At 38.4% G+C, this 8,966-nt stretch overlaps 1 protein-coding gene and 1 long non-coding RNA gene across 3 annotated transcripts in view; both read left to right on the top strand.

Annotated features, from left to right (window-relative positions):
* The window catches only part of LOC117952154, a 24,640-nt gene extending 16,882 nt beyond the window's left edge, over positions 1 to 7,758 (top strand). The window contains exon 3 of the long non-coding RNA XR_004658325.1: positions 7,684 to 7,758. This is a non-coding gene — a long non-coding RNA (uncharacterized LOC117952154). The remainder of the gene's footprint in view (positions 1 to 7,683) is intronic.
* Positions 1 to 8,966, top strand: part of glra4a (glycine receptor, alpha 4a) — a 46,269-nt gene that overhangs the window by 17,274 nt on the left and 20,029 nt on the right. The gene's annotated exons all lie outside the window — the stretch shown is intronic.

Genomic DNA, 8,966 nt, shown 5'->3' on the forward strand with positions numbered 1-8,966 from the left:
TATATATATATATATATACACACACACACATATATATATACACACACACATATATATACACACACACACACATATACATACACACACACACACATATACATACACACACATATATATACACACACACATATATATATATATATATACACACACACACATATATATATATACACACACACACATATATATATATACACACACACACATATATATATATATATACATATATATATATATACACACATGTTTAAATCTATTGTGTGTGATAAGGAGTACTGTATGAGGATAATGCTGCAGACCATCTCAAGCCCATAAGCAGACATCAAAGCAATATTTTGCAGTCAGTATACTCCCTTCTCTCTATCAAAAATCCTGCTAGCTCTGTTTCACAGAGACTGACGGGAGGCAATCCGCGCTGATATCAGATCTTCAACGCGGAAAAGGTGGCCTGAATACAGACAGACATGTGGAAGATGGGTAGGTCTGAGGATGCTCTGTGCTAGATTCATCTCCCTTAAGGGGAAAGGTCAGTTCCTCAGGTTTAGCACGGAGATTGCCATTTAAACTGCCACGGCTGGAAACCATGTGTTTGTTTTTTATTTAGCTTTGGGGAGGGCTAACAGGAGGTAAATGCTGAACACTTTATATGCAAGTAAATACATATTTCTTCCTCAAAGTTCAATGCTAATAGTGTTTCTTTGCTATACTCTATCGTTTCTCAGTGATCTCGGTGAGTTATTAAAGTTATAATCAGAGAATTGGGAAGCTGTTGACCATTATCTGCTTTTCCTTCATTGTTGTACACAGTGGAGTAGTAAAGACAACTGGTTCCGTTTCACTAGGATGTAACATGAGCCCAGTTGTTTGTCGTCCCACACGTCAGAGGACATTCACATAAAACAAGGCTTCCCAACTTCCCTATATTGCTCTTCTGGGAAGTGTTTGAGTTAAATTCACAATGAATGGCATGTTGGTTCTGGGGCATAAGGATGAGCATAAATCCACTAAGGGCTCCATTTACTTGGGTTTCAAGGATTGATGTGCAATGAAACTAAAAGGCCCAAAAGCACACAACTACCCCGCAGTGGCAATATCAAAATATAGGTTGAAGGCGGCTCAGATTACATTACTACAATCCTTGTATATGAATCAAGCATACAGCATACAGTGAGCTCTCATGGATCTGACATTTCTGCAGTTTCTTAAATTCCCCAAGTTTTGAATGTAAGGATACTTTTTGAGATGAGCCAAAAAAAAATTGTATTTGCTAGATAATGTGTGTGGGCTGAACAATGCATCCTGTCGTGGCCTCTTCACAGCAGATGTGGCTATTATGGAGTAGGACTGAATTTTTACGTCACTAAACCACAATGTATAAAAGTGCCAGAGATTAGTTAGGGCTGCATGGTAAAAGCCCGGGTGGTAGGCAGAGTTCAGTGTAGAAGAAACAGGCCATCATGAGCATAAATCTGTCATCAAACGGCAGCTCATTGTGCCCTCGTCCTAACTGTGGCACAAGCAGGGAAACATCATTTTTGCTGGGTAGTCCAGAGATGTCATGTCTCACTCCCACAAGATTAAAGATCACATTACAATTAGAATGCATAAGCAATGGCGCAGAATTGAGATTTACTCTGCGCAAGCATGGATTATTCTTAATGATTAAACCCTGGGGTTTGCATTAAGATAGCTAAATATACCTTGACACAAAGTAGATTCTACCATTAGCATTGGCTCAAAGGCTGAACTAATTATGTTTTACTACAAAACAAAAGATCAAAGATAACCAAGGATAGCATAAAAAGTTCAACGATTGGGATGCTATTGAAAGCAAGCCCAGTAAACACTGCCTTATCTAATGGGAATGTGTCCTTATGTGTCATTATTTAAAATTTGCTTAATCAGCCAACTATCCTTGTTCTTCTGTACTCTCAGTTGTTTAGCACTTTGACTCTTTGATCCACACGTATACTGAGGTGGATAAAAATTGTGTGTTTGCTGAAGCAATGAAATATACACTATTTTACACGTTATATTGTATACACATATTATTGTTACATCCCTGAACATAACAGAACCCATGAAAAGACAGAACCCAACAATAAATTGGTCCTAGAAGTAGTGCGTGCACATACAGTAGTACTTCTATGTACCTACCTCCATTTTTGTTTGTCCAACTAAAAGAAACATGCTGACATGTACCCTCATTATAATGAACATGGGTGCCATAATTTATTATGAATCAATTTCACATACACTGCATTGATGCCATAAATACTTGCAAGGGCACTGAATCTGCAGCTGGAAATGTCTCTAACAAATAAACTTTTAAAATTGAGTAATGTTTACTAAAAACTGGAGTACCCAGCTGTTTTAGGATTTGCTTTACTTAAAAAAAAAAAGAAAGTAGCAAAAATATAGAATGTTGGCTGCCTTATCCTTGAACAAAAGCAGCAAAACAGAACGCAGCCAATAGTCTTTTAAAAAAAAAAAAAAGCTGTAATCAGTCTTTTGCTATTGCATAATGACAAATATTGCTCTACAGATGGAGGTCATATGCAAAAAGGAACTGTCTGAAAAATTCTGGAGTAATTTCAAATCTATTCAGCTCATATTGTATCTACATTGAATATGCATATATTCCCTGTAGGCTTCTCCCATGACATCACAAAACCGGTGAGCAAATTAGAGTAATCTGCCTTGCAAACGAGACCTCTGTACAAGAGGCTTATTCTGCACATCTTTTCACCTCGGCCCTACTAAACTCTGACTTATTGTTGACATACAGAAAGTGAATTGAAGTGCATTATTATGTATTGTGTTGTGGTCATGGAGTTTTATTTTCTGTCCTCTTTTTTTCAGTGGACATCCAGCTGTGGTTTATTCGACGTTAGCCTGGCCCAGTGAGAAGGTTTCTGTACTGTACTGTAGAGAGAACTATCTATGTAGCCATACCTAGAGGTGTCACTGTGAAGGAGTGACAGTGGTCATGTCATTGAAGATAGATGTGTAAGGGTAATTGCAATGTGCTCCACTCCCATTCCCCAGTGAGCCTATTGATCAAAAGGAGACAGTGGTAGCCATAAGCCATCAAATATAGCAGTGTGCAGACAATGGGCTGCACAGGTCATGACAAAAACATTACATGTCATTGTATTACCATGAAGCATGCTGTGGTTAAATGTCCTTAATAAAAAGGCCTGACACAAGTCAATAAGTATGGTTTGGTAAGCCTGATAGAAAATTGTGTTGATTGTCCAAAACCCCTGAATTTAACCTCAAAGTTAGAGCCCATCTATGAGAGCAATACCTACAGCTCAAGTGTATGTCAAGGGCAATTGGACAAGTAGGAAATTAGAGCAATGTGTTTCAACAGGCAGCAAGAGCAGTTTTGTTCTGTTTCCCATTATGCTAATGGAAGTAAAACGTTAGTATGTTCATGCATGGATGTCTAATGGGCCCGATATCCCACCGTGCTTCCTTGTAGAAAAACAGGGAACAGCCGTAGTGCGATATGATGTGCTTTTTTATCACCAGCTTCTTAATAAAAAAAGCAATTACAGGAATATGTTTGTACTCCATGGGCAGAATCCCATCCCATCCAATTAGAGATATGTTTCTCAGTTACTTCTGAATCTGAGTCTTAGTGAGGTTAAACAGAATAAGATGATATCTTATAGGGTATAGATGCTTATTGTTTAGGATTCATGTCAGTCCATATTTGTATTAATTACACCAAGGCTTTATGTTGTAAGAAATAAAAAAGGAAGCAGGGAATTGTGTAAGATGTAAAGAAAAGTTGATCTTTTGCTGACCTTGCTAGCCCCACCCCTCTCTCCCCAGTCCATTTATGTCCACTTACATTTGAGCCTTATGTGTTGTATACAGAATGACAGCTACAGCTTAATTCCTTTTAATGTTTACTGTGTATATTCCTTCTAACTAAATGATGTAGTACACTGAAAATGGGTACAAGTTATGCTGCCTTTCAATCCTTGCTATTGTACAATGCATTTTTCATACCTTAATAGAAGCTTCTGAATGATGAGATGCTAAAGTTATCTTACAGGATCCAATTGCCCACTTTTTAGTCTCTCATTGCCAGACCTGTATCCACAGCGCTGTGTCAACAACGGAGCATCGGGTGGCTACACCGCCTGTGTATTTTGGGATATGGGAAAAACGCTCTGACTTGTGTGTACTGTAACAAAAATGTAAACCAATCACAGCTCCTGTATCAAAGATAGTGAGAAGGGAGGGACGTCCAGCGCCGGATGACAGGCTTCATCCCAGCAATGTACATTCGTTCAGCCAGACTACCCACTTTGCGACGTTACATCATAACTGGAACTCAACATGCATGTCAACCACAAGCTGCAAAAAGCATAGTATCTGTAGGAATTATTTCCATATTGGACAGATCTACATACACTTCATGGTTTAAATCCATTGACAATGCAGGAAGTAGCTCTGAGCCAGCAAAGAATTCATGTTTTCTTGTCCATCGCTCTAGGGTCAGATTGCACAAATCTATTGTGTCTGGGGACCCAACCTGATTAGGTCTCTTTACCAGATCATTATCGATGCACACCTATTATGTAAACAATGTTTGCCACCAAAAATGGGCTCTGTGAGGAAAAATTGATCATGCATCCATGTTTGCAGAAAATGACTAGATGCTGTTTTCCTGAACCGTTGGTCATGTGTACACATGCTTTGATTAAAATGAATGGCTGACTGATTTTTTTGCTTAAAGCCAGGTGAATTGAAACGGTAATCAAATGGAATGTCGTTTTACAGATGAGTTTTTCATGTAGTGGCTTCCCGTGATTTATCCGCTGACATCACAGCATTGACAGGTTTGTCCCAACAGTGTTTCCCAGTCATACAGTAGCTGATGACTGCACTAGTTTGAGTTTATGTGAGCACAGACTAGCCATAAATACTGAGTTTTTAAGTCTGTGTGGTTGTCTACATATTTGCAAAGGATGCCAAGAATAAAACCATGTTTTCACTGTCTATTTAGGATTTTCCTCAGTGTAAAAAAAAAAGGTGTTTAAATTCTGCATTTGTATAATCACCTCTGTTCCTTATAAACTGTGTTTTAGCATTACTTTTAGCATTAATTCAGCTTTGCTGTCAGAGCCAAATAAAGTCACTTACTAACAAGAGTGTGCCAAAACTTGCTCTATAGTGGAAGGAAAGAAAGAGCTGTTACATATTCTAGACAGCAGTCTGGCACGGATGCTCAAATGAAAGGGAGGTAGAGGGAAGCAAAAGGTCAGGCTCATTAAATGTCAGCAAAGAGCATCTTAATAATTGAATCACTCAGACAAAGAACCACATAATTTAGCTTTGAGAGCTCTAAGGAGCCACTTGCGGTAACACTTTTTAGTTTTACTGTCACTACTGTTTTATAGTCACTCAAAACTGTAGATATAATTTTAAGATTGGCTGTTGAACAGAACATTAGCTTTAAAAGACATCCAAAAACTAACATCCAAAAACAATTGCATAAGCGATATTGCAAAGTATATTGTTTACCAAAGAAGACATTTTTTGGAGGGCATCCAGTTTGTCATGTTTACCTGTTGCACTGCCTTCAAAACCTGTCAAGAGTCATCCCTCTTGATGGCAATTTAAAACAGATGGGTTTGTGCCAACATGTAAAGATACAAATCTTGGGATGCTTCTTAGGATATTTCTGTTTCTATGATATAAGATAGCCACCATTGAAGCACCACACCATATACAATAGTGAGGAGTCAAATTAGAAATGCATGAGGGCCAATCGAGAGGTGACGTAAGCCCTGAGGGAAAGCAGAAATCCACAGCTCCTCCCACTGCACAGGGTGAGAAGTTCAGCTGTAGACTTCATCATAAAGAGTTCACTTAAACTAGGATTACACTCTGAATAGCTCTATACAAGAAAATAGTTGTTATGCAAAAATCTAAACAAAATGTTCATAAAATAGGAAATGTTGAAATTGACAGTTAAAAACCTTTGATATGCATGTAGCAGATAATTAAATACAGTTGTTCCTGAATGTGAAGAAGGGGTATTTGTGCTCCTTGATAAATAATTTAAAGTTCATCATTTTTCAGTTTCATCATAAATCCACTCAGAACCACAAAAAGGAAATGCTGCATATTTGAAGAATATTTCCATTAGACCCAAGAACAATTACTGTCATAGAAACAATGGGTAACACTTTACAGTGAGGTACACAAAAATGTAGATTCAAGACTGTGATTTAACCAATAATGAATGAATGAATGAATCATTAGTACTTGAATCAGTCAATCCGTAACTAAACATTAGCTAACCATTCATTATTCATTCTTTTAACAGTAGCCATCAGTTGGTTTACCAGTAACTAATCATTAGTGCTTAAATCACAGTCAATCACTACTTAATCATAAGCTAACCATTCGTTCCTCGTTGGTGATGGTGCAGCGGATGTGACCCATGCCTTTGACCTGTGTCCGATTCCTGCAATACATCAACCAACGTGTCTCTGAGCAAGACACTGAAGCCCTAGTTGCTCCAGAGGCGTGCAACCTCTGATATATATAGCAATTCTAAGCTGCTTTGGATGAAACAGTCAGCTAAATGACATGTAATAAGCTACTAGTCTGTTTGCCAGTAACTAACAATTCTTTACACACATTCCTCATTCGTAACGACATACATTTGTGTGTACCTTATTGTAAAGTGTTAAACAATGACAAAGTAATGCCTAAATGAGAATTTTCCATAATGCATGTTAAGACCTTATCTGATCATATACTGTAAATGCATACTGTGTGTGGACCATTGTGTTTGATCAGTATCAAGACTCATCATATAAATAACAGGATGTTTTGTAGCTGAGGAATCTCTGTTGTTTGATCACTGTTTATAAGCCTCAACAAGCAGAGATGACGCACACAGACAGCTCTACAGGTCTAGGCTGCATTTTACTGGAAATTGCGTTGGAAGTGTATGCGTTAGTTAATAGTTTTCTCTTCAAGTACTGACTCATGAATGAAAAGTATAGAAGTTAACTTTGTCTTCTGGCCTAGACTTGCTATGTCTTGGCTTTGAGAGAACTGAGTTATGTAACTGAAGTGAACCACCTTTATGATTTTCACACCAGAAACGTCATATAATGGACTTCTGTAATCAGTCATTGGCCGCCTGTCTCAAAATACATTCACAAATCTCTGCTTGTTTATTGTCACAATCATTCGTCTCTGAAAGCTTGTGACCAACTGTCAGAGAAATCACACTTGAGACCAAACAGGATGTTTTTATTGTTTTGTGTAGATTTGTAAAACAAGCGCAACCCAAGAAGGAACATTTGTAATCAATGGCTTTCTAAGTGTAAGAGTCTGAACATCAATCCATCTCCCTGTGTACCTTTGTGAGTTTGTAACTGGGTGTGTGGGAGAAGGATGAAACAAGTACCAGTATACTATCAAATCATCAACACTAGGGAGTGAACCTTAGCCAGAAGCAATGGAGTCAGGGGACCAGTGAGAGTTGAGCTTTATAATGTGAGAAAGACTGAGATGTGGGACGATTGTCAAAAGGTGCAGGGTGCTTGTGTTATCTTTAGTCATGCAATACTACTAGTGTTTAATGTGTAGTTGTGGAACTTCACTAAGTAGGCTGGCAAAACCATTTCATCCAAGTGAAAGAAGTGATTCTTTTCTCTAATACAGATGATGCCGAACTAAGAACTGAGCCTCCTAGCAAGCAAGCTAACTAGCTAGTACTAGTAAAGTTTAACTTAAGGGGGGACCCTTAGTTGGGATGGGTCTTGGACAGACAGTCAATTCAGAACACTGAGAATCTGATCTGAGACTGGGAACGATTGACAAATCATGAGTGGGCAAGGACACTTCAAATGTAGGTGTGTTGGTAAGCAATCTAATGTCCAAAATTATCTTTTTAAACATATTGTTGCTCGATATTCTGAGTAATTCTCAAATATCCCGATATTTTAACCCAGGGAAGAAGTCAAAATGATAGCCATCACTATGGCTTCATTCCCAAACAATTTCTAATTGTTGCCTACACGACTAAAAGTGGGAGATGGCTTAACTCAGCTTTACTCTTTACGTACATCCTCTGCAAGTTCCTTGATCCAAAAGCCCCTGGCGATACCTTTTTATGTTGCTCTAAATACAGCTAAGAGACCGTAAGATGGGTGATAAGTGACTAGCTACACATACTCATGAGAACACAGGGCATCAGCAAAGCTGTGCCTTTGGAGGGGATTAAACCAGCCATATGCACTTTGGAGTTACAAATCATGACAGATTGTGAACTGTTAACAATTGTATCAAAAGCGTGGGGTGCAATCAGCTGTGCTACAGCAGGAGTCAGTAAGAAATTAAATCCATTGCATATCTTAAAGAGCGTTTTCCCTGTTTCCTTACACACTTCCTTCTGTCTGTCTTTCTTTGGTTTTTCTTTAATATTTTCTCTCTTTCCTTATATTCTGGCCTGTTGGTTATTCCTGTCAGTAGCTGCCTGAGCCTCACTGGAGCTTGCATCAACTCCTTTTCCCCAGTGTGACATTCATAGCATTACAATTGAGCCATCAATCTGTCAAGCCTTACTCTTGCTAAGCCATGCACTGTGGGAAGCACAAATGAGGGACAAGTTTACCTCCGCTTCTGTTTTGCTTCTCTGTAGTTAGGGCCTAACAACTGCAATGAATCTCAGACATGATGTGAAATAGATATAATTTTAGTTGCCAGCCGAGGCAAGTCATTCATCATCATTGTTCACACTCATTTCCCCATCCACCATTGGGTATTTTTGCTGATGACTGACTTGGTGATAGATTCTCATTCTGATGGATTGTCATTATATTATTACTATTATGATTATCATTATTTCAACTCTGCTACCTCTCATACCACATACACTCCTCTGCTGTTTATCAAATCATCTCTCTTTTATTTCTCTATGT

The sequence above is a fragment of the Etheostoma cragini genome, chromosome 10 (assembly GCF_013103735.1).
Source record: "Etheostoma cragini isolate CJK2018 chromosome 10, CSU_Ecrag_1.0, whole genome shotgun sequence".
Classification (NCBI taxonomy): Eukaryota; Metazoa; Chordata; class Actinopteri; order Perciformes; family Percidae; genus Etheostoma; species Etheostoma cragini.